The sequence below is a fragment of the Sarcophilus harrisii genome, chromosome 3 (genome assembly GCF_902635505.1).
Source record: "Sarcophilus harrisii chromosome 3, mSarHar1.11, whole genome shotgun sequence".
Taxonomy (NCBI): domain Eukaryota; kingdom Metazoa; phylum Chordata; class Mammalia; order Dasyuromorphia; family Dasyuridae; genus Sarcophilus; species Sarcophilus harrisii.
In genome coordinates this window covers 11,638,128-11,665,813 of record NC_045428.1, presented here as the reverse complement: position 1 = coordinate 11,665,813, position 27,686 = coordinate 11,638,128, and positions in this window count along the sequence as shown.

Below are 27,686 nucleotides of genomic sequence, written 5' to 3'. Positions count from 1 at the left end.
AGGATTCTTAGTTGGTAAAGTCCAGACTTTTATTCATATGCCAGAAGCAATTTTCATAAGGGGAAGAGAGGAGGGAAAGGTTTAACATTTCTATATATTGAATACCAATTTCCTGAACTTTTATTTTTTCCTGGCTGTTTTCCACATCCTCTCAGATCTAGGTCCAGACATTTACAGATTTCTGTCAAAAAAAAAAAAAAAAAAACATTCCCAAGGCTAAATTAGTTTGCGTCATTCAATGACCTTGCCTCTACCTCCTTGCCACTTCCCTCTACCCATCTACAGTAGACTCTTTTCCCATAATTCCCTTTCACCTTTACTAGTTTTCCTTCTCTATCCTGTTACCTTTTATGTCTCCAGGATTTCTCCTTGACTCCCTCCTCTGCTTGTCTCTCTGTTCTCTCTTCTTCTGCTTACAAAGTCTTTCTGTTATTTTACTAGATTCCTGTTCCTAGGAAAAAGCCTTTCAAGAAAAGCCTTTAATATTTTTCTAGTATTTGTATGTATGAGACATAGTTTTTTTTTAATTTAATTTAAATATTTTAGGTACATGCTGTGCTTTGAAAGAGAGAAAGCCAAATATAGAAAATTAAGAGTTTTGGAGGTAGCTGATTTAAGATAATAAAAATCATAGAAAAGTTTCCTAAAAAAGTCACAGATTTTGACAACTATTTTTCCTTTAAATTCATCAGGATCTCTTTCAACTCCCTAATGATGTCTTGGCTTATACTTTTAAAGCTGGACAGAACCTCATTGATCCTAGGAAATCTTTTGAAAGGAGAAAGGTTAGGCTAGAAAAATCAGAGTTTTCTGAGTTATAATAATCAGAAAAAAAAAGCCTTTGGCCAAAGTTACCCACTAACTGAGAAGATAGCAAAAAAAAAAAAAAAGGTGGAAAAATTGAATCAAAGTTTCACCCCAGTTTAACCAAGCAAGTCTCTGTATGACAGTGTAATTGAATCACTCTGCTTTAGCTGCTCCACTTTCAACAGGGTGCCTAAAAAAGGTCCAAAACACCAACTGATTTCTCAGCAACAAAAGTTCCTTAAAGGAAAGGACCTGCTACTAAAATCTTGGTGCTGGCAAAATTATTTCACATCAGAAATAAATGATGGTTTTTAATCAAAGTAAAGGGCACTAGAGAAGAAACATTCTCTAGTACATCCTAAATACACCACTGGCATTTTCATCCATCCATGAATCTGATTTCTTCTGCTTTCTCCCTATTCCCCCAGTAGCATGTAAGCTCCTTGAGAGCAGAGGTTTTCTAATTATCTCCAGAAAGCATAGTGATTGTGAAAGGGGGGCAGACCATGGTCACTCCCAAACCTTCCTTCCAGCTCTTTTGATGTCATCCCAAAATGTGACTGTATCTGATGAGGTTTTGACTTATAAAGATTATATGTCTATGATCAGGTCTCTATGACATGAACACATTTCTGATAAGGTCAAGAAAAGAATAACATGACTGGTTGAGAAAGCAAAACTAGGCACAACTCTGGAGACATTTCAGTAACTAACTTCTATTTGAGTGTCAGAATTTTAATTTAAGGGTTGTCTGTGAAAGAAATCCCTTCAAAGAGAGAAAGAAATGTCTCTTCCCCATCTCCTTCCCCATATCACTTTAAAGGTAGCTCCTGGGACAAAAGGAGACCTTGACTCCAGCAGGAGCAGACAAAATCTATTAGAAGTGACAGAATGCAGAAATCTGCAATCTGCAGCAGACAGAACAGAGAAGAGACTCACATTCAGTCTCTGACTGTAGAGACACATCTTTCAAACAGACAAGGCTCCAAGGAGCCAGTCACCCAAAAGAAGAATTGCTTTTATGGAACATGACCTTTGGCTATGAAGAATCAAGTTCTCAAGAAAGACACACTATAAGAAAGCTAGATCCTGGGAAACCAGACCCTGAAATGGACAGACTGGAAAAACAGAGTGAGAACTGACTCTCTGATGGGCAAAAGGATTTCCTGCAGAAGTGATTTTCTTTTTCTACATGTTGATCTTTTCTGCATGTGCACTTCACAGCTATTATGCTCTAAGTTTGAGCCCACTCTTGTCATAGATGCTGCTATTTGTAATTGAAAGAAAATGAAGTTCAAGGATGCAGAGAAAGGTTTGTAAGTATTTTGCCAGCTATTCATTTCAGAAAATGCCTTTGGTAAGAGCTAATTGGAATCTACTGTCCCGATTGTTAATGGGAAGCATGCAAGGGGGCTCTTGAGTGACAGTGTTAGGAAAGCAGAACTACAAGGTCACTCCTTGGACTATGGAAAAAATACCAGTTGATCAGTATGATTGGAACTTGGAGAATCAAACCAAAGGGGGAAGTTCTTGAGGCAGGTAGTACAGTTGACAGAGTGATAGATCTAGGAAGGCCTGAGATCAAACCCCATCTCAGACTCTCCTTATCTGCATGACCTTGAACAAATTGCTTCAGTTTATTCATCTATAAAATAGGAATAATAATAGAACTGCCTTCCCAGATGTGTTGTGAGGATCCAGTGAGATAATGTATATAAAGAGCTTTGCAAACCTTAAAACAGTATATGCAATCTATTAAATGCCTACTATGTGCCAGGTACTGAGCAAAGCATTAGGGATACAAAGAAGCATAATAGAGATTCTAAGGTAGCCTTATAGTAGGAATGATTTGGGGGAGAGGAAGAGCAAACTCTTGGTACCTCTCCCCCAAAATGGTTCCTGCTTTCAAGAAGTTTCCATTCTAATGGATGAGACTGTATGTACACACATCTGTTACGTACAAAATGCATATAGAGTAGACTGAGGGTGGGCTTAGAGGGCCAGGCAGTGATTGCCCATTACAATGGGACTTTGTTGATCTGGTTAGAGCAAAAGTTCTATGAAGAATATGTTTTGACAATAAAGATCCTGCTAAATCCACCATATAAGAGTCATAGAAGGAGCATCTTGTTGCCTTTAAAATCAAGAAGCCAACGGGTTGAGCCAGAAGAGATACAGTTTATAACCCTTTGTCCTGCCATTAAAAATAGCCATTACCTTTCCATTGATGTAGCAGAGTGAGAGCTGGGAAGACCTGAATTCAAGGGCCAGCACTGGCACTTATCATGGAATCACAGATAAATCACTTAAGCTTTCAGTGCTCTGGACAACTCCCCAATGCTGTAATTTTCGGGAAGAGTGTCCCATACATTGGGAGAGGAAGTTCCTCATTGGGAAGTCACCACACAAAGATCCATTCCCCATCCCCTAATCCCATTCTCTGTTTGCTATCTCTCTTAACCATTACACCCCCATTAGGGGACTATAGAAGGATAGCTAACAACTTCCCCTATCTCTGTTTGGAAGGAGAGCACTGCTGGGCTTCTCTTGTCACTTAGATGATCAGAGGAAGGAGAGGGAAGAGTAGAAATTATGTTTTATTTCAAGAAAACATGATTTCAGTCCTTACTGTGAACCTGAACAAATTTCCGGCATTTTTCCCTTTTTGTATAACAGGACTTGGACCCTCAAGCTGCCTCCTTTTTCAGAGAATGGCTTCCAAAATGCTTCAGGACTGTTTACTTTAAGGTTAGGGGGAAGCTTATCTTGGTGAGGCAGCAAAATCAAGTAGCATTATCACAAGTTAGAAATGGGGGAGAGAAAGGGTCAACAATTGATTCCCCTACCCAAATTCCACCAGTATTCTACTGCCTAACAACTCAGTGTTAAGTAAGATGGAAGCTCCATGAGGGCAGCAAACAGGTACCATCTGAACTCTGTATCTCCTCCAGGCTTACACAGTACATAACAGCTGTTTAATAAATGATTATTGAACGTTGGTGTGATCCTCCATTTTGATCTTGGGCTTTAGAGGTGGCAAGAGGTCAGCTAATCCACGCTTTCATTTTACAGAAAATGAGCCAGAGGTCCCCAGATGTCAAATACCTTGGCAAGGTCCACACGAGAATAAGTAGCAAGGCTGAGATTCCAAAGATGACCTTTGATTACAAATCCAGCATTTCTCACCACCACCACCACCCCTGCGGGAAGAACATTCTCTACACCCTGGATTTAACTAAAATCTATCAATGACTCATTTGTTTTGGAGAATAAATTTGCTTGGAGAGACAATTTAGTCAATAAGGTCCCTCCCTGCTAATAAAAAAACCCAATTTAAACAATTTCCAATTCACATTTTATCGCAATTATGAAAAAAAGAATGTGAAGTTCCACAGTAACGAACAGATAATATGGTTTCAGATTATTTACCAACGGGAACAATGGTAATTTAGATGTACCCACCCCAGGGGAAGATGTAACTTCTCAGAAAATGAAGTTTGCTGCCTCTCTTGATGTGGCAAGTGGTTTTGACTTGGAGTTGGGGTGGGGAAGGGAAGGAGTGTTAAGAATACTCCATTTTGACTTAGTCCGCAATTCAAGAAAATCTAAGAAGACCAGACTGGAAACTATTACATTAGTCCTTTTTACTTTGTAACACAATGGAGTCTCTCGGGCTCTTTGCTTGCAAACCACTATATCATGGCATCCCAGTGTGTTAACTGCTAGACAGGTAGCAAAACAGGCCCCTTGGAAAAGCGTAATTAATTCATCCGTTGATCCGATAAGCGTTTGTTCAAGCAACATTTGCATCCCAGCCATGTGTGGGATACAGAAGAAAGCAGTGTGCTGTAGAACAAGTCTGGCAGGGCCTCTTCATGATTCCTGTGCAGCAAGCAAATAATGGAGTGATTGTGGGAGCTCCCTCCGCCTTGACCCTAGAGTTGACCGAGAACTCCATGTAAAAGACTCTGGTTATCCAGCTGCAACCCTCCTCGAACAAAGATGGTGATGTCAGCTTTGGCATTCTGATCCGGTGAAAGGAAGCCGTTGTCCAGAAGCTCCCAAGAAGATAAATCACCCCCCTCCATTGGGTATTTACAAAGATGTCAGCAAAAAATACATGAACCTTCTTGCTAAAAAAGCCTTAGCCACATATGTGCACATAGAATAAGATGAATCCTTCTTTTGTATTTCCCACTGATTGTTTTGAAAATGTTCAGTATCAAAAGGGCCCTCGTTCCTATGCTTTTGATTTACTCCAAAGATTGGACCCTTGGTCCCTTGGAGAATAATGTTGAATATGAAAATCCGACTCTAACTTTTTTCCCCTATGCTACATCCTTTTGTATTTCTTTCTATTGCCACAAACACCAATTAGTGTGTGGGCATCTTCTCTTTTGAAAAGGGGAAAGGCAAAGATCATTCTTCTGACAGTATCTGGGTCAGTCTTTTTTTTGAAAATCCCCATAGAGGTCCCTGGCACCTCTATCAGACTCTCTTTTTGCATGGAGCACAAAGCTTCTATCTGATCCCCTCACTCATTTTCCCTCATGTCCCAGTGCTCACTAACTACATCAGTGTTTTCCTTTCTTTTCCCTTTTTCCCCCAATTCTATGCCAACCTTCCAAATAAATAACCAAGCCTTTCCCAATCACGTCCATTAAACAGGAATTCATTGGATTCTTTAAACAAGTGCCTAATTGAAGATGTATTTCTTTGCCAAATGTATAGAACTCTGACATCTCAAAGCGGGGAAAGAGGCAAAAGGTCTTAGGGACTTTGCGGTATTAATTTTATTCAATTTTGCAAGCTAAACCTTCTACTTTTATAAAAAGTGAAAAACAAAACCCACTTAAAACCTTACAGTTCTTGTGCATCGCAATGAGCATTTTTGGTTTGGGTTGGTTTGTTTATTTCCAGCAAAACACCCAGATTCCTATGTGGTTTGTTTGCCTTAGGGCATTTTAAGAATCCGAGGAATAGTAACTGGCAAACTGTGGTAGGAATACTATACCACAGAAATATGTTTACAAAGTTGGCAAGCAGATTTGTTTCTTGATGACAAACTAACCACTGAGGAGCTAAGCTTTCCCCAATTAGAGAACCGAACAGTGGATTAAAACCACTAATGAGTTATACGTGGAGTTCTACCTCTAAGTATTCCAAAGTGAGTTTTAGATTATTCTCACTGATCCTTACTATTCGCATAATACTGACCCAGAGTAAATATGATTCCCTACAACCCGAGTTTTCTTATTGGAGTCAGGGGATCACGAATGACACCAGTGCTTCACAATCTATATTTTTGATATCACTGAATTCAAGGGATTTAGGTTCAAATGCCAGTTCTACCATAGACTTGCCCAAGAGCAAGCAAGAAAACAAGAATTTATTAATCACCGACTGGGTCTGGGGCTATGACAGATACTGGGCAAAGTGACTTAGTTTCCTCCTCTATAAAATGAGTATTGGACAGATAACTTTCAAGGTGCCCTCTAGCCCTAACTATCCTGGCATCCCCTGTGATGTGACTTGGGGGTTCCCTAAGAAAATACCAGGTCTGGTAGGATTTTTCCTCTGAAATCATACATGTGAAATTGTGCGTGTACGCAAAACCCTTATTATATGGGACAGTATGAAAACTGGCTTAATGTCCTCTCAAATCTGGGCAAAACTTCTCGCCTGCCTCATTTGTCCTAAGGGGAATTTCACACCCTCAACTCTGTGGCCAACATTTGTGGCTTCCAATGAGTTATTTCTAACCTAGAGTTACACCGTGGCCAAATTAGTTTCAGGAATGCCCCATTAAATGATTTCTAGAGTCCCTTCTAGCTATAAAAGTCCTCAGAATATTAAAAGTTTTTTTTTTTTTTTTTTTTTTCACGGATGTTAGAATTTCCCTACAGGGAAGTCCAGTGATCTGTTCTGGGACCATATTATGGGTGATTCAACTGTGTAACCGAGCAGTAATCCTGGCTATTTTTTGTCTAGCATTATGCATCTGCCTTTAGCTAGAGAGTTCCAACTGTTATTTTCCTACTGTATTCCAAGTGGAGCGATTTGGTTTCTTCTCAATTCCTGAAAGTTCTCTCCAACTTCTCTGAACCCAGGAAATCCCATTGTGTTTTTGTGGATTTCTTTGCATTTGGGGACTGTTTGCCTCTCATTTCCCTTCTTTGTCTCAAGGCTTCATTGTGATGTTATCAGTTTCAATGTTACAAGATCAACATAAAGATATTTAAAAGACGTATTTATTATTATAGATTATGGATCCACTTTAGAATAAATAGGAGGCTAAAGAAATTAATTATTGCAGACATTGAAGTTTCTAAGGAAGTTTCTAATTCTAAGAAGTTCTATAAGAATACCTTTACTCAGAACAATGGGCCTAGAATTAGGAAGACAAGTTCAACTGAAGGCTGTCATCTTCTCAATATGTGACCCCAGGCAAGCTACCTAGCTACTCTCAGCCTCAGTTTTCTCAGCTAAATTAGGGATAATAATAGCATCGATCTAATAGGGTTATTTTGAGGATCAAATGACATAATATTTGTTTAACTTTGCAAAACAAAGTACCATATACGTGTGAGTTATTATGATTATGATGATGTTTTTTAAAATCAAATATTTTATCACATTTGGTAAAGTGGGCGAATAGAGGATGATGAAGAAAGCAAACACATAAAATAATCATGATAAAAAGTGTCATTGAAACTCCTTAGGTCTGAAGCATGGTCGTATTTGATCAGTTGTTTCTTAGGTGAGAGGTGTTTCTACTGTTTAAGTTTGGAACCACCTAGAGGTATGAAGCCTCCCTGCAGCCCTTTCAGAACATAAACATGACTTATGGGCATTGTCTTCTAGTGAGAGAAACAACATAAATATAAGTTGCTCCCCAAAACTTAAGGCAGTTCTCATTATTGAAGCTAAAAGCTGTTCTAATCCTTTTGAGATACATATAAAGTAATTGTGGAAACCTGGAAGGATCAAAGGAGACCTTTTGGAGGAGGAGATTTTAAAAACTGTCTTGAAAAGAGGCTGCCCTGGAAGGAGACTAGATAGTGAGTCAGGCAGCCGCTTACTTGGAGCCAAAGTTAGATAGAGCCCAAGTTTGGAGTCAGGAAGACTCATCTTTCTGAGTCCAACACTTACCCAATTGTTTGACACTAGGCAAGTCACTACACCCTATTTGCCTCAGTCTCCTTATCTGTAAAATGAGCTGAAGAAGGAAATAGCAAACCACTACAGTTTCTTTGCCAAGAAAACCCCACTAAGAATTGGATACAACTGAAAAAAAGAGATTCAATAACAAAGAAAATGAATCAGACAGAGGTAAAGAAATAAAGTAGAGCTTTAAGAGTTGTTGAGGCAACACATGGAGAATATAGAATATAGAATCTTGCATAGAGGGATTAATAAGGAGTTCAACTAGATTAGAATGGGAAGGGGGTGAAGAAGGGTACTAGGTCATAAACCTGGAATGATAGGATAGTTAGGAACCAGCCTGGTAAGGACTTTAAATTGAGGGGAAAAAGGAATAAAAGAAGAAAAGCTTGTGCTTTAACTTAGAGGCAATTTGGAGATATGAAAGCTGCTCAAAAAGAGCAGTGATGGGGTCAGGCTTATAGTTTAGGAGAATAAACATGACAAGATGATAGATGAATTGGAAAGAGGAGAAACTAGAGTGAGAAGACAAATGAGGAGATGCTGACAATAGAGGTAATAAGGTCTTGACCTAAAGTGGTGACCATAAGAGTTTGGAGAAGGGACTAGAACATAAGCATGTTATGAAGTTACAATTGGCCAAACTTGGAAACTGACTTGTTAGTCAGTTAAGGTGAGGGAAAGAGAAGAGATAAAGATGCCTGTGAACATGTGTACCTGGGTAGCTGAAAGGATAGTGGGTCCTTCAATGAAACTACAATATTTATAAGAAGGGAGGTTTCGGGGTAGAAGGATAATAAATTCTTCTTGATATGTATTCTATTGAAAATATATTTACAAGCTCTAATTGTAAAACAATTACTTATGGGAAATGTGGTATCCTAAGCAAAATTTTGATATGTGCTGGTTTTAGATCTCCAGGACTCTGCAGCCTTCCTCAATGAGTTCAGTGTTTTATTTACAATTTTGTTCTCCTCCCCAACTCCCGCATTCGAACTTGGGGATTTTAACATATATATTGACACTCCCTCAAATAAACTAAATACTCATTTTGCAGCCTACTCACTTCCCATGAGATACTTCTGCACCTTAATGACAATTTAAGTGATGCTTAATAAATATTTATTGACTGACTGACTGACTGCCGCCTGATGAAAATGTATCTAAGGAGAGACTAGAATCAGATTTATGGCTATATGAGATATAGACCTAAAAGTGAGAATTAAAATCAACTGAGATGATTTTATCAGAAAGGGAAAGTATAGAGGGATTCTGGGCCTAGAAGAAAGCCCTTGAGTACGTTATAGACATAAGGAAAGATGGGGATATGAATGGTGATTCAGCAAAAGAAAGAGAGAAGGAGGTAGCCTGAAAAGACAAAAAATGATTAGACCAAAATGGTGGCTTAAAACTCAGGGAGGAGTTCATCAATTAGATAATCAGTTCAGAGACTTTATTAACCTCCCAGGGGTGCCTGGGCCAAGCACTGTGGTTGACATTGGGGACTCAAATATAATGAATGAAACAATCCCAACTCAAAAGGAACTTACAAACTAATGAGTATTGAAGAAATGGAAGAAGCCATGATCATCAATGTCAAGAGATCAAGAATTGTGGAGATAGAAAAATGACTACTGGATTAACAATTGAGGCATCTCTGGCAATCTTTGGTTTATGAGAAACCAAAAGAATAGAACGGAATGAAGGATCAAACGAAGAGGGAAGAATTGAAATTGAGAGGCATATATATGAAGCATAGATTAAGTATTTAGTATAAACTGGTCCTTATGTGAAGGGCTAAGAATACAAATAGAAGCAAATACATTCTTGTTATCAGGAAACCAACATTCTAATAAAGGAAGACAACACATAAAATAATGCTCGGGAATGGTGGGAGCATATCGCAGGGAGGGCTGTGATTTCTGGTCCCCAGGGAAGCTCATCTCTCATCTCTGGGAAGGGGCAGGGCTAGAGTCCAGGTTTTACATGAGACAGAGTTCTAGGGCAATGGAGAAGAGATTATAGAGTTGGAGAGTAATGGATTATAAGACTGGAGGGCACCCAAATCAAACTTTTACTCTTTTCTAGTTTTGCCCACAGTTAGTCCCCATTGCCTCACACAATGTTCATCACCATGGAGTGACTTGAAGATCTTTAAGAATAGACATGCCAGTGGGAAGCTAGGTGGTGGAATGGATAGAGCACCAGCCCTGAAGTCAGGAGGAACTGAGTTCAAATGTGATCTCGGACACTTAACACTTCCCAGTTCTATGACCCTGGGCAAGTCACTTAACCCCAATTGCGTCGGCTATATATATATATATATATATATATATATATATATATATATAAAACAAGAAGAAGAAGGAGGAGGAGAGGAAGGAAGGAAGGAAGGAAGGAAGGAAGGAAGGAAGGAAGGAAGGAAGGAAGGAAGGAAGGAAGGAAAGGAAGGAAGAAGAACAAAAGGTGTTTTCATTGTATACAATACTGGGGCTGCCATTTGCCACTAATGAACTTTGATGCTTTTCTTTCTAGTTTTATCTAAGTTAATCTCTGGAGCATTAAAATGTTGGGGTGACTCCAAAGAGAATGGTAAGATCCATGAAGAGAACAAATGGCTGTAATACAGTTTCAATAAAGAATTTCTCATGAAATCTATCAAAAGACATGGTGAAGGAAATGAAGAATCAGACAAAAAGATGGATAGATCATCCATCTTCATGATTTCACAGATTTTGAAGTAGAAGTAACCTCAAAGGTAATATAATTCAATCTTCCCATTTTCAAGGTAAGGAAACTGAGATCAGAGAGACTAAACAATTTGACTGAGATCATAGAAGTAGTATATGTCTCTTAGCTCTAAGCTCAGCTCTTTTTCACCATTCCATGATACAATGGACAATAGGGGACAGACCAGCTGGTGCATTAGTATTTACAAAACATTAAAACACCAAAGTGGAGAGGTCTGAAATATCGAAGGGTATTTTATGGGGGGTTATGGAAGGATGTGGGCAAGTGCTGACTGCAATCTGTACCAGTGAAGAGACTTGAGAGAGGACCTTGAGAGAGAGAGACCAAAGTACTCTACTATCTGGAATAGTATAATATATTCTATCATAACTCATGTAAATGAATGGAGGTGGTTTTTACAAGTGGATCAGGGCTTGAAGCTCCTTCCTTTATGAATCCTTTGGATACCAGCAGCTCTGTTTTACAGTCTGTCAAGTTTCATAGAAGTTGAGCATTTTGTTGTGTGTAGCAAAACCTATCTGACTCTTCTGTGAAGGCTGGATGATTACACAGACGTACATTAACCCTCTGATTTATACAGCGCTTTCTGTTCCATGCCTAAAAGAGTTCCAAATACCCACTCTAATATGCAAAGCATTCACAGCTGCCCCTCTCCACTCACTTAATCCATTAGAGGAAAACACCCTAAGAAAGAGCATCTATCTTGCTGATCGACTGCAACATAAAAATTTCAGGAGATATACTCAGCAAATGCTGAAACATAGCTAGGTCGTTGACTCAACACTGTGTGGCTTGGAGGGAGCTTCTTTTTGTATAATTTAGAAGCCAGGCACAGGATGATGAGGATTCCACAATAATCAAGACATAATCAAAGTGAAGAAGGAGGAGATGAACTTTATGTTGTGCTAAAAAGAATGAACAAAGCCCTTTCTGGGATGCTCCTCCACCTGGAAGGCCAGAAGACCATTTAGCAGGTTACTCCTTCCAAGGCACTAAATGGTATTTGGCACTTCACCAAGGTAATTAAAAGAAACTTGTTCATCTACTCAGTTTATTTCCAGAGATTGTTTTATTCTGTCTGGTTTCCCACTGAATTAAACTCAGGTGAATTATCTTGCCTATGGGAAGCTTAGTATTATTTTTTTCTAGCTCACCATTATCACTCCCCACCCTTCCTGCCATAAGTGTTAGCATCTTTCAAGACTCAATTCAATTCATTGCCTACCAAAAAAACCATCCATGGACCATCCCCACTTGTTAATACTCCCATTTGCTTCACTGTGTCCATGTCATTTCCTTTTGGCAGAATATTAGCTCCCAAAATACAGAGATTGCTTCTATTTTTGTGTTTCTGTATTCATGATATCTAGCACTAGTGTGCACCATAGTGCAATCTTAAAAACATGCATAGAACTCGATTAAATTGAAGTTCTAATTCTTTTTTTGTGAAGGGGAGGAGCCTTTTAATTTAAAGCCAGTGTAGCTAAATAGACAGCTATCTTCTTCCTTGATAGGGAGACCTGGGTTCAAAACTGGCTTTGGATACAACTGTCTACAGAATCCTGACCAAATGTATTCATCACTCAGTGCCTCCATGCTCCCTAAAATATCAACTGAAGTGTTGCTAGAGGGAGTTTCCTCACCTGCAATTTCCCTATTCAATAAAAGTTCAAGTTCCTTTGCAATCTCTAAATTTAAGGCTTAAAAAAGGTTCGAGAATAAAGATTCTGACTGTTCAGCATCATACATTTCTTAGGATAGCTAGGTGGCACACCAAGTCTGGAATCAGGAGGATCTGAGTTCAAATCCCTCCTCACACATTTAGTAGCCGGGTGACTCTGTTTGCCTTAGTTTCTTCATCTATAAAATGAGCTGGAGAAAGAAATGGCTAATCACTCCAGTATTTTTGCCAAGAAAATCCCAAATGGAATCGTGGAGGGAATACCACTAAAACAACTCACCAATAACATGTATATTTTCTAATGCTGATGTAAACTATAGGGTTGTTTGATATGAGCTGTAGATCTTAATTCCCCTATCTGAAGTAGTCATGAAAGGAGATAGATACCTTTGAAAAACAAGTCTGGACAGAACTAAGATGGTGGAGTAAGCTAAGATGGTGGAGTAAAAAGATGGTGGGAGTTCTCCCCCACCCTCCCCAGTCCCTCCAAATGTTTTTAAATAATGATTTTGAACAAATTCTAGAACAGCAGAATCCACAAAAAGATAGAGTAAAACGATTTTCCAGTTTAAGACAACTTAGACAGTTGCCAAGAAAGGTCAGTTGCACCAGTTTGGAGAACAAACTGGTCCAGCACAGATCATTTCCATATAGATTAAACCACAGCAAATCAGGAGCCGGTATCCTAACCACTGAATCAGTGGCAGCAGCCATGGTTTCCAGATTTTTCATCCCATAAGTGCCAAAGACAAGTTAGAAAGTCAATAGAAAGTCTCACACATCTAGATGAGAGTGGAGCAGAATCCAGAACAGACCACACCAGCACAGCCCCTGACCCTCAACAACCAGGATTAGATCATGGAAGCCATCACACTGTTTCTGGAGCTCACAGCTCATAGAATAAAAACTGATCAGAAGGAGATTACAGGAGACTCTTAACTAGCACTGGCATAGGACTTAGATGCTTTGTCCATACTCAGATCTCAGTCAAGTCCTGGGTGGCAATCCCAGGGTGAAGAGAAGCACTAGTTTATCAGAGCTTACAGCCACAATGGAATAGGGGACCTTTCTCAAAATTCTAGGGCAGAAAAGGGCATTTGTGGTCAAGCACAGACCAGAGCACAGGCCAGGAGAAGAGTAATCACCTCTTAAATTATACCACATTGGAAGGACTGAAAACTTACAGATCCCTAGAAGAATCTCTAAAAACAGCTGCACAAGAGCCAGAATTTATACCCAAGCTCCTCAGATTCAAAGCTGAAATGTATCTAAGAATTTTTTAATGAAATTTAATTCAAGCCACATTTCTTTTTCAACTATATTATATTTACTCGTTGTACAAGTTTTAGTGGGATGACAGTTTGCTATGACTTTAAAACTCTTCTATTTCATTCTTCTGAAAAGTCTCTTGGTTTGTGCCAGGTTATACTTCCATTTGATTATTATTGCCTATAACACAATACATGATAAATATAATACAGTTTAAATAGAAAATATTGGCCTAAGCTAATGTGGAAGGAAGTGTCCCAGACAGATGGAAATCTTACTTTCTGAGTGCAACAAGAAAAATCCACTCTTGGAATTGACTTGTGAATTCCTTTCAGATTATGAAACCAAGACTATTTCTATCAATTGCATCTGCATCATAGTGTTGTGTGTTCATTCTTTTTTTTGTAAAGGAAGCCTCGCATTAAAGTTAATTTTCATTGTAAATTTTAAAAGAAAAAAATCAGCTACACAAAGTCCTTAATTTTCATTGTAAAGTCCTCAAACTGCACAAAGTCCTTAAAGCTTAGGACAGTGCTCCCTCCACTCTGGAACAGAGCCCTACTTTAACAAAGAGTTAAAAAGTCAAATAACAGCCTGCAAAAATGAACAGACAACAGAAAAAAATTCTGATCTTAGAAAGTTACTATGGTGACAAAGAAGATCAAATTATACTCTCAGAAGGAGATAGCAAAATCAAAGCTTTGCTATTCAAACTCTCCAAGAAAAAATATGAATTTGTGTCAGGCCATGGAAGAAATCAAAAAGGATTTTGAAAATCAAGTAATCAAAATAGAAGAAAAATTAGAAAAATAAATGAAAGTGCTAAAAGAAAATCATGAAAAATGAACCAACAGTTTGGTAAAGGAGACATGAAGAGAGATACTGAAGAAAAAAATCTTGAAAAACAGACTAAGCTGATTGATAAAGGAAGTATAAAAGTCAAGAAACAGAAAAATGTTTTAAAAAGAATGCTGTTAAAAAGCAAAATTGGCCAAATGCAAAGAAAAGCACAAAAATTCAGTGAAGAAAAAAATAAACTCCTTAAAAAATAGAATTGGACAAATGGAAAAGAATGTACAAAAGCTCCCTTAAAGAACAGAATCCCTTAAAAATTAGAATTTAGCAAATAGAAGCTAATGATTTTATGGAAAATCAATAAACTATAAAACAAAACCCCCAAAATGGAAAAAAATAGAAGACAGTGTGAAATATCCCATTGGAAAAACAATAGAAATTCTGGAAAATCCTGGAAAAATAGATCCAGAAGAGATCCAGAAGAGAAAATGGTTAGATTGCTTGAAAGCTGTGATCAAAACAAAAGCTTTGACATCACCTTTCAAGAAATTCTCAAGCAAAACTGCCCCCATTTTCTAGAACCAGAGGGTAAATAGAAATTGAAAGAATCCACTGATCATCTCCTTAAAGAGATCCCAAAATGAAAACTCCTAGCCAAATTCCAGATCTCCCAAGTTAAGGAGAAAATGTTAAAAACATGCAGAAAAAAATAATTCAATTATCAAGGAGATACAGAATAACAGGAGATTTAGCAGTTTCTACAATACAGAATATGATATTCCAAAGGGCAAAGGAAGTGAGATCACAGTCAAGAATCACCTAGCCAGAAAAACTAAGTATATTCCTTCAGGGGAAAAATGGATATTCAATAAAACAGAGAACTTCCAAGCATTCTTGATGAAAAAATTGAGAGCTGAATAGAAAATTTGACTTTCAAATACAAGACTCAAGAGAAGCATAAAAAGTGAATAGGAAAGGGGAATCATAAGGGACTTAATAATGCTAATTCTTTACGTTCTTACATGGGAAGATGATATTTGTAATTCATAAGAACTTTCTCATAATTGGAGTATATATAGAAAGAAGGTACAAGTGTGAGTTGAATGTGAAGAAATAATATCTTTTAAAAAAATTAATGGGTAAAGTAAGAGGAGTTTACTGAGAGAAAAGGAAAGGGAGGGATAGAATTTTCAAATAAAAGAGTCAAGAAAAAGCTTTTATAGTAGAGGAGAAGAGAGGACATGTAAAGGAAAGTGAATGAACCCTAATCTCATCAGAATTGGCTCAAAGGGGGAACAACATTGAGTTATTGGGTATAAAAATCTATCTTATCCTACAGAAAATTAGGAGGGGAAGAGGAAAAGAGAAAGGCAAGGGAGTATCTCTATTGGGCCTGTATCTCAGTGAGATCATAAGAAAGGGGAAATGACCCGCATGTACAAAAAATGTTTGAATCAGCCCTTTTTGTAGTGTCAAGGAACTAGAAACTGAGTGGAAACCCATCAGTTGGGGAATGGCTGAATAAACTAAGGCATATGAATGGTATGGAATATTATCATTCTATAAGAAATGATCAAAAGGATGATTTCAGAGAGGCCTGGAGAGAGTTACATGAACTGATGCTAAGTGAAGTGAGTAGAATCAAGAGAACATTCTATCTAGCAACAAGATTATATGATGATCAATTCTAATGGACTTGGCTCTTTTCAACAACCAGAGGGTTCAGGCCATTTCCAAAGTTCTTTTGATGGAGAGAGTCATCTGCACTCAGAGATGCACTATGATGACTGACAACGTAATATTTTTTGTTGTGATTTGCTTGCATTTTGTTGTCTTTCTCATTTTTTCCTTTTTGATCTGATTTTTCTTGTCCAGCATGATAATTGTGGAAATGTGTGTAGAAGAATTGTACATGTTTAACATATATTGGATTACTTGTCATGTAGGAAAGAAGGGAGGGAGAACAAAAGTGGAACGGAAGATTTTACAAGAGTGAACATTGAGAGCTATATATGCATGTTTTGAAAATAAAAGGTTTTAAAAAGAAAAAAAAAAGAGATATCCATTCTTTGAGAGAGAGAGAGAGAGAGAGAGAGAGAGAGAGAGAGAGAGAGAAGGAAGGGTAAGGTGTGATATAAGGAAAGGTGTATTGGGACAATGGATAGCCAGAAGCAAATCACTTTCAAGAAGACATAGGGTAAAAGGAGAGAGAATAAAATAATTTGGGGGAGAATATGATGGAAAATTTGAAGCAAGTTTCTCTGATAAAGGCCTCATTTCTCAAATATATAGAGAAGTTTGTTAATTTATAAAATAAGAGCCATTTTCCAATTGATAAATGATGTAATGATATGAACAATGTTCAGGCAAAGTAATCAAAGCTATTTATAGCTATAGAAAAAAATGCTCTAACACTATTAATTGGACAAATATGAATTAAAATAATTCTGACGTACAACCTCATAACTATTAGATTGGCTAATAGGACAAAAAAGGAAAATGGAGAAATGGAAGTGAGGGGGGAAGGAGTCATTACTGCATTATTGATGGACTTGTGAACTGATTTAACCATTCTGTAGCACATTTTGAAACTTATGTCCAAAGGGCTGTAAAATCAACCATTCCCTTTGACCTAACAATGGCACTACTAAGTCTGTGTCCAAAAGGAGATAAATAGGGAAAGGACCTATTGCACAAAAATGTTCATAGCAGCTTTTTGGGGGGGACAAAAAATGGAAATTGAGGGGATGCCCATCAATTTGGGATGACTGAATAAATTGTGGTATGTGAGTATGATGGACTACTATTGTTCCATAAGAAATGATGAGTAGGATGCTCTCAGGAGAAACCTAGAATGTCCTCCATGAGCTCATGCAAAGTGAAATGTACTGCGTATAAAGAAGTAGCAATGTTGTGAGATGATAAGCTGAGAATGGTTTTGCTATTATCAGCAGTAATACTATGATCCAACACTACTCCAAAGGACTTAAGATGAAAAATGCTATCCATACCCAGTGGAAGAAATGATTGCATCTAAAGACTGATTGAAGCATACTTTTTTTAAACTTTATTTTTCTTGAGGGTTTTTTGTGGGGAGGGAGGAGACATAATTGTTTTCTTTCACAACATGACTTTTATGGAAATGTTTTGCATAACTTCAGATGTGCCTTCTCAATGGGAGTGAGATGAAGGAGGAAGGGAGAGAATCTGGAACTCAAAACTTGAAAAACAAATGTGAAAAATTGTTTTACATGTAACTGGAGAAAAATAAAATATTAAATTAGATACAAAAATATTTTTACATGTAGCTGGGGAAAAACAAAATACTAAAAGATTTAATTAAAAAAACTCATTGAATCAAATTCCAGAATGTGCAGCCAGAAAAACTGCTGTCCATGTAAATTTTATTAATATGGCTCTCTCTGGCTTGTAGATGTGGATAAAAGATGAAAAAACACCTCTCTTGTGAAGTGTTCAAGGGGATTTTCAAACTCATTATTCTTTTCAATATCAGATAAATATGAATAGAAGAAATAAGCAAAATAACCGATGTTTTTTATTCTTTGGGTCATCATTTTGAATCAACACGGCACTATCTGATATCAGGCAATTTTATGGTATTGCTTATGAACTGAGGAAATCTACTCAAATCTAAATCTCATTAGAAGGCACCTTGAGGGTCATATATTTCAAGCTTTTAATTTACAGATGAGGAAACTGAGGCCCAGGGAACTGAATTTAGTTGCTGATGCTCACACAAATAGTATTGACAGTTCTCAGATGTGAACCTATGATGCTTTTTTCCAACCCTTTCCACTTTCCACTGAACTACAATATTTCCCTTGAGTGATATAACCATGATTCCATAGTTATTAATAAGAAGTCCATGTGGTATCTAAAGAACAACAAAACAACACTTCTATGGATTTTAACCTAGTTTAAAGATGAATCACGTAAGACTGAGGAGTGTCCAGTGAAACAAGAACTGAACCAGTAGGAGATTTATAGAGTCAACCACACTGAAGACCCTTTCATGTGCTACATGATCAAGGGAAAGCTATTCTAAAAGACTTCCTGAGTCTCAGTTGCCTGATATGTAAAAACAGGACTAATAGGATTTGCATCTCAGAACTGTTATGAGTCCACAATGAGAAAATATCATTAAAAGTTTTTCAAATTTTAAAAGACAACATAAGTGCCAGCTTTTCATTTTCCATTTTTTTTTAATTCAAATTCATGGTGTAATGTAATAGAAAGAGCCTTCTAGGCATTGGAAGTCATATTGTCCAGCCCTTTGATTTGATGGATGAGGAAAATGCGAGCAAATAAAAAGGTTTGGTAATTGGTCCAAGATCGTGTAGGTAATGATTAGCAGAAATGGGATTTGTACACTTCCTCCTAACTCCCAATCTCAGCATTTTTTCCATTATGTTACACTAAGGATAGAAATATATTTTAAGCATAGTGTATAGTGTGACTGCCATAATAAATAGATATATCTGCAATAAATCAGAATGATTTTAAAATCCTAATAAGAGACAGAAAAATAGTGTCAATCCCCAAGGTCATTACTAACTAGCTATGTGACTTGAGATAAATGATGCAGTCTCCTTAGTCTTAAGCTTCCTTATCAATAAAATGAAAGGGTTCAGTGAGATGATATGGAGGGATCATTCATCTCTATGACTGTAAATCTGAAGTGGAGATTTTACAGATATCTTAGTCTCTCTTGCTTCTGGGATCCTACACTATTCAAATTTCTCTCCTTTTAGGGGTTAATTTTCCTAAAAGAGCTCTTGTAGTGGAAGATTCCTATTTCAGGTGATGTTTGGACTGGTTGACCATTGTATTTTCTTTCAACTTTGGGATCCAATGAATTTCATTTACGACTTTTCATTTCCAAATCATATATTGTTGTTGACCCACAAATATGCCTTTCAAAATCCATAATGAGTGTATCTTCTGTTCTTGAGGCATTATGAAAAGCACTCATTACTTTCATGATTTTTTACTTTAAAAAAATCTATCCTTATCATTTTATTACCAAGGAGACTACTTGAGTAGAAATACCTTTTTAATCTGTAGATCAGAAGTTCATCTTTAATGTATAGTCTTAAATAGTTCCCTTGATAATTGTAAGTATAAGGGACTTGTCTACTTGGATGTCAAGGACAGGAGTTGAATCCAGATCTTCTTGCCTTTCTGGCCACTCTTCCATCATAAGATCATAGATTTGCTATTGAAAGGAACCTTAAAGTCTATGAAGTCCAAGTCTTCTTCTTTTTTTTTTAACATGTTCCAGAGAGCTAAAACAACTTGTTCAAAACTACCTGGGTTGAAAGAGCAAAGACAGGATCCAAATCAGATCCTCTAGGTCCCCAGTGTCTAGTGACCAACACTACCTCCCAGTATGCCAATGGAGATGAGCAAGTCACTGCTATTCTCTGGCAATTTTCTACAACTAGAAAATCAGAAAAAAAAATTCTGAGATCCTTTTTGAAAAAAATTGAAATCTACCTTTTACACTCAAATATCTGGACTCCAACATCAGCCTTCTTATGTTTTAGTCATTAGCTATACACTGTTCTAAGTTATTACTCTTTCTCATGGCATGAAGATTATTTTGAATTTTAAAAGATGATAAAAGGGGAAGTTTTAGGAAGTATGAGCAGGGTTGAAAGGGTTCAAAAACAAGTTCAGGGACAAATTAAAGTTTTGCCATCTATGTGTTATCCCAGAGAAGTTCAAAGAAACTCATCACTTGCTTGGTTCTCAAGGTGCCAAATCTTCTATTAGAACACCTCTTAAAGATCATCTACTAAATCACAACAGAATCACTGTCTGGGATGCTTTGAATGGTTAGCCAATATAATCATGACTCCTTGAGCATTGATCTCTGATCAAAATTGAGTGAGCTTCATGACTTTACCAAGTTAAATCTGTAAGATCAGAGAGTTCTTAAATGCAGCCTGATTTTATTTCATGGTGATACATGAGCCTTAATTGTTTTTCACATGATTCATTCATTCATTCAATAATCCCTTGAATAATTCTTGCAAGTATAAATAGTAATTTTCAAAGGATTGCTAAAGGAATGGGTTAATAGGCTCCTTGGAACTTGGTTAAATGGATAACTTTCTGAGAAAAATGGCTCCTGAGCTAAGTAAAAGTAGCTAATTATTGAAGCCCCAAGGAGATTTATTCCTATTTTTCTGTTCACATTCTTCATCCTTCAGGACATTGGGGAACTGGATTATTTGTCTCTATAAGCAGCAGAGCCAATAGCAAATGTGATGGACAATTAAGTCTAGACAATGCCTTGGGCTCAGCATATCAGTCAGTGTAACTTGTAATGAGCCAATCTCTGGTAGGGCAACTAATTCCCACTCGAGACTCTGTCTTTTCAATTGTCCTGGGACAGTATTTAATACAGAAACAAAAGTCCATCTTCGAATAGCTTTGGACTGCCTTCATTCACCCATCACTGAGGAAAACATCTCCAAAATCCTAGACTGACACTAAGACTAGGAATAGGGAACTGAGCTTGTAATTCGATTGACATAGAAAACTCCTTGATTTATAATGCCCTTTCTTACCAATGCAGGCAAATACCTTCTCTCCAATTTATACAACAGCCAAAGGGAATTCCCTGCTGGATCCATCCAAATTTGATGTAAAAAAACTCAAAAAGATTTCTATCCAATTATAAAACAGATTTACTTATGTGGAGAGACAGAGAGAAAAAGATATATGGCTGCATTGGCAGAGGGAATTCCCTCTATCCTCAGACAATCCAAGAGCTAAGATTGAAGTTGATAAGATACAATAAATGTTACAAATCCATCTTATGGACCTGCTTACCATGATATTCTAAACAGGAATGACAATATTCTTCACATTGCTACCCCTCTTAAGGTTCAACGGTAATATCTATGAGTCAAAGACTGTTTTTTGGGGAAAAGTTCCAAATTTTTTTTCCAAATTGCTTAGTATGTTAAGATTTCCTTAAGTCTTTGCTAATATGGGCAAAGGTGCATATTTTCCATTAAGATAAATAAATCAAATTAATACCCAACCTAAAAAAGTATTTTGCTCCAAATTTTATTTATAAGTTGGTTGTATTGTACTAAGGTGGGGAAAAATGACAATATGAAATTCTGATAACTTAGATCCAATTTTTCTTTTAAAAATAATTTAATAAATTATATTTGCCTACCACTATCCCCCAATTTGAACAATTAAAAAATAAAATCTTTATAACAAATGTGTCCAGTAAAACAAATTTCCATGTTGGCTATGATCTCAAAATGTATATTTCCTTGACACAGATTTTAAGTTCATCACATTTTTGACAAGAGGTGGGTGATGTGTTTCATCTTGTCAGCCTCCGAGTTCATTATAAAGTAGGGACAATTCATTCCAATGAGAAAGAAGTTGTGAGTGTGTGTGTGTTAGGGGGAGAGTCAAAGAAGTTGTGAGTGTGTGTGTGTTAGGAGGAGAGTCAATGGCAGTTAGTTAATCAATTAACATGTATCAAGTGTCTACTACATGTCAGTTACTGTTAAGTACTAAGACTACAAAGAAAGGCAAAAGACGGTCCTTGTTCTTGAGGAGCTCACAATCTAATGCAGGAGGCAGTGGGCAAACAACCAGCAGAAGGAAGACATGAGCATTAAGGGGGATTGAGAAGATTTGTTATAGGAGGAAGGATTTTAGCTGAGATTTGAGAGAAAACAGGGATACCAGGAGGGCATGATGAGGAAGGATGCTCTAGGTATGGGGATCAACCAGTGAAAAGTCCAGAGTATGGAGATGTGGTGCCTCAAACAACAAAGGCAGGGTTACTGGATTGCAGAAAATATATGGGGGGGGGAGGTAGAGGAGGTAAGCAATAAGCAGATTGGGAAGGAACAGGTGAGGGCAGATTATGAAAAGAGCTTTTCTTGAATGCAAAAAGCTTTTAGATTTGATCCTAGAGGTAAAAGGGAGCCACTAGAGTTTATTTAGTGTATACGTTTTGGGGAAAAGGAGGACAGTAGGGAAATGATTAGACTTTCACTTTAGAAGAAACACTGACAGTCAAGTGAAGGATGCACTGAAATGGGGAAAGATTGGGGTCAGGGTGGGGAATACTGGAGAACAGGCTGTTGTTCTAGATGTTAGTCAAAGAGAATCTGCATCAGGGTAGTGTTAGTGTCAAAGGAGATAAGGGGGTGTATATGAGAAATATTACAATGGAACTTAGCTTCAGATGACATAAAACAGATGGAGTCAGAGAGAGAGGAGAATAAAAATAATTTCAAGAGATCTGGTAGAATCTGAGAGAATAACATCAGAAAACCCAAAGCCCAGGGACAAACTAAATCTTTTGACAAATGTTAATGATCATAAAAGAGGGTTTTAAAAAAATATATATACTGTGTATGCAATAGGGGAGGGAGCAAAAGTATATTTAAAGAAAATCTAGAACTAATACATGGAACAAGGAAATAAATAATGACCCCATCCTCCATCTGGCTTCTGTTTTCTCTTTCACAGAGAAGGATATTTGTAATAAGATGATGGAACGAACTGGCAAGAAATTGAAATCTAAAATAAGTGAAGAGATAATAAGAGAGCATCTAGTTCTCCTCAATGAGTCAGTTAACTAACCTGTATCAACAATATCCCACTGAACTACTATTGGTGATATCTAAAGATTGAGAGTAATCATGGTGAGTAGGAGAAATAGTAGAGGCAAAAAACTCAATTTTTAGATCAGAGAAAATATTTGAAATTATACACTATTGTTATATATTATACATACAAATACACATGTATAACACGCATATACATGTATGTAATTATGCATGGGAAGAAAGATAGAATGTGAGTCCAAGGATCTGGGTCGAAATTTCTTCTTTGTCACTCACAGAATGCAATCTTAGACCAAACTCGGACACCTTCTTCTTCATCTGTAAAATAAAGAGATTGGACTACATGATCTTTGTGTCCAGCTATCTCTAACTCTGTTGATCCTATGAATTTAAAGTCTTTCCCCACCCTAGTTGTCCTCCTTGTTCACTTTCCACCTTATCAGTATCCTTTGTAAAATGTGGCACTCAGAGCAGACTGCCACATGAGTAGGTAATCAATAAATATGTGTTGAATATAATCTTTCAGCAGCAATAAACTCAATTTCACCAGGTTTCTCTTATCTTTAAAATTCTTCCCAGATGAAAAGACTGTCTGTGGAGGAGAAACAGGGAAGCTGCTACAGACTCTTTTTTTCCCATCTGAGATGTACTGAAGCAAGAAATAGAGGCTAGAACTTAGCCTGATGCCTGAAAGGAATTACTAATTAAGAAAACCTGACCAAATCGACAATTGGGATTTTTCGATGCTTCTCCTTCTTTTTGAAAACAAAAATGAGAAATTAAGTCAGACCATTGATGGGACTCCAAATGTAATTGCAAGATATATTTATCCCTTGGCAAAGGGGAAAGAATATTCTTTTACATTAAGAAAGATTGAAACCAAAAGAAAAGCCTAATTCATTCAATTGATAAATGAAGACTCTACTGTTAACTTTATGAAAAATTCTTCACAGAGTTCCTTAAGTCATAATATCCCCTAGTGAGCTGAAAATACTAAAAATACATCAAATGTTTCAAGCACATGTATATTGCTGAAAACCATGCTTGTAAATATTTTAGGGAAACTCAGAAAGGCTTAGGATTACTAGCTCTAATGTGAGATCAGCATAAAAAGCAATTTTTTTTCCATTTGGAGGAAATTTCAAAGTCTTTTAAATATTTATTAAGCATCAACTCGAGTCGATCTTGTGTAGAATTGCCAAAATATCATTCTTCTGTTTGGAATCTTCAATAGCTCCCAATTGCCTTTAGGATGAAATGTGAACTCTTTCACACATCTGTGAAATGTTTGTACCATATAGATTGAGCCTATCTTTCCAAACATCTTTCACACAATTTCCTTTTACACTTTCACACTTTAGCTCCAAGGGCTTCCTGGTTATTCCTGGGCTCAACATTTCATCAGCCATTTCTGGGCTTTGCCTCTGTCTGACTTCCATGTCCTGAATACATCCTCTCCTTACATCAGTGTCTTAGCATCCTTCCTTCTCTTCAAGGTTCAGGCCAGGCAAAACTTTTCATGTGAAGTATCTCCAGAAGCTCCAGGCTGTTGTTTTTTTCCTCTGAAAATCTTCTTATAACTTTCTTAGCTCCTTGCTCTTGGAGGAAAATTTGCATGTCAAATTTGAAAGTTTCATCTGATTAAGAACATTTCCCTCATCACTTTTTAAAAATCTAGTTAATAAAAACATCGAGAAATCAAACCTTCATTTGTAGTGTTTTCTGGTTTCTGAGATATAAATAATCACAATGAAAATTTAATAGCCTACATGGAGTTGTCTACAGCACATCCTTGGAAATCGTACATAAAAATACAAAAATATTCTTTCAATAGAATGCAGAAGTCTTGAGAACAGCATTTTTATGTTTTTTTTTTGTTTTTGTTTTTGTCCCCTCTATCTTCATCCTTCCTCCATTTCCTTTATATGCCCTCTACTTCTGTAATATAATTTCACAAAAATCATTGCTGAATCTGTAGGCAAGTATTGGAATGTTTTGTCCCTGAGGTTTCAGGTCCATGTCTCCACTCTCACTTCTATCTGAATTCTACTATTATATCTGTCTCTTCTTTTTTAATATATGAAACAAAACAAGAATTACTAAAACATGATATCATTTTAAAAGATGATTTCACATGAAACTACAAATCTATGCATAACTTGCTATTTCTTTCAAATATACAATAAAATTAATGTGAATTTCTTTTTATTACACACACACACAGAGTTACATAGGTAACCATAGAGATGGTTACCATTAGACTCAAATAGTTGTGTGTATGTATGTATATATCTAGATATTCTATACATATTTCCATTTATGATTTCTTTCTCAAGATAAAGATAACATTTTATATGTCCTTCATAGTTAATTTGTATATTTAGAATATTCAAAGTAACTTATTCACTCAAAGTCATTTTTAAAACAATATTCCTATTATTGCCTATACTACTTCATCTCAAAAACATTAAGGAAGATATTACTTAATGATTGCTGTTGTTATTGTTGTTCTTTGTTGCTGCAATTAAATGTACATTTCTTTTAATCTGGAGTGTTTGAAAAGCAAATAATTTCTTTAAACTAGTTACCTTTCCAAAAATGTTTCAAATGTCTCTTTTTTATTGAATGTCCACCTTTTTTTTTTCCAGTTGTGGTGAGTTTCAGATTTTAGGATAGGTCATCTTGAGCTGCACTTAGAGGTCCTTGTTCATTAGGAATATATTATTCCAACTCTCCTGATGTTCCTGGTAAGGTACAAAATAATCTTGTGTTACTTGATTTTTTTTCCTTTGTATTTAAAGGTCTATCTCCTAGTCACTTGCAGAATTTTTTTGTTTGTCAGTAAAAATGCTAAGTTAACCACTAGATATCTTAGATTATGCAGTATAGGATTTTTTAAAATCTAGAAACAATCTATGGATTCTTTTAATTGACACTCTGTTTTCTTAGTGCTCAGAAATTCTAAATAATTTTCTTGTATCATTTTTAATATTATTGTGTTCAAGATTTTGTATTTGCTAGCATTCTTCTGGGAGATTGATCATCCTAAAATTATCTCTACAATCCTGTCTTTAAGACCAATATATTTTGCTTAAATGATAATAATCCTTTTTTAATGTGATTTTTTTTTTGCTTCTCTTATTCCAGATTATGCTTAACTTCCCTATTTTTGCATTCTCAATCAGTCATCCTGTCTTTTATTTCTTTAGTGAGAGTGACTACGATGGATTCAAGTTGTTTTTTTTTTTTTTCTATTCTACCAAAAATGGCTGTGCAGGCCATAAATTTTGCTTTCATTATTTTTATTTCTCTTTTATAGCATTCAGGAACATAATGTTGTGACTTCATACTCTCTTTAAAATACACAATATCCTCTGCTTTTTCAGGTATTGATTCATTCTCTTTTGTCTTGCAATATTTATTTATATAAGTTTGAACTCTTTTCCCATATTGGACACCAAAATCTCGTTTGCCATTACTATCTTCTCCACTGCTTAATGTCCTTATGCTCAAGTTATTTGAGTTTTCTTCCTCTGGAGCTATTTAGAAATTTCAGTCTTTCCCCCATTATTTTCCCCTGTTGCTCACTTTCTGACTCCTTCTTCTTTGATAGATGTTTTTTTCTGGGTGCTGGATCTAAAAGAGTTGTGGTGCCTTCCCGCAGTGAGGCAATTCATGAAGAACAGCTTCAGTTTCTGTTCTAAATGATGCCCGAGAAAAGGGCTGAAATGATAATACGAAAGAGAAATATGAAGTCGATTTATTTTTTTTTATTTAATAGCCTTTTATTTACAGGATATATACATGGGTAACTTTACAGCATTAACAATTGCCAAACCTCTTGTTCCAATTTTTCACCTCTTACCCACCCCCACCCCCTCCCCTAGATGGCAGGATGACCAGTAGATGTTAAATATATTAAAATATAACTTAGATACACAATAAGTATACATGACCAAAACATTATTTTGCTGTACAAAAAGAATCAGGCTCTGAATTATTGTACAATTAGCTTGTGAAGGAAATCAAAAATGCATGTGTGCATAAATATAGGGATTGGGAATTTAATGTAATGGTTTTTAGTCATCTCCCAGAGTTCTTTTTCTGGGCATAGCTGGTTCAGTTCATTACTGCTCCATTAGAAATGATTTGGTTGATCTCGTTGCTGAGGATGGCCTGGTCCATCAGAACTGGTCATCATCTAGTATTGTTGTTGAAGTATATAATGATCTCCTAGTCCTACTCATTTCACTCAGCATCAAGTTCGTGTAAGTCTCTCCAGGCCTTTCTGAAATCATCCTGTTGGTCATTTCTTACAGAACAGTAATATTCCATAATTTTCATATACCACAATTTATTCAGCCATTCTCCAACTGATGGACATCCATTCAGTTTCCAGTTTCTAGCCACTACAAAAAGGGCTGCCACAAACATTCGTGCACATACAGGTCCCTTTCCCTTCTTTATAATCTCTTTGGGATATAATCCCAGTAGTAACACTGCTGGATCAAAGGGTATGCACAGTTTGATAACTTTTTGAGCATAGTTCCAAACTACTCTCCAAAATGGTTGGATTCGTTCAC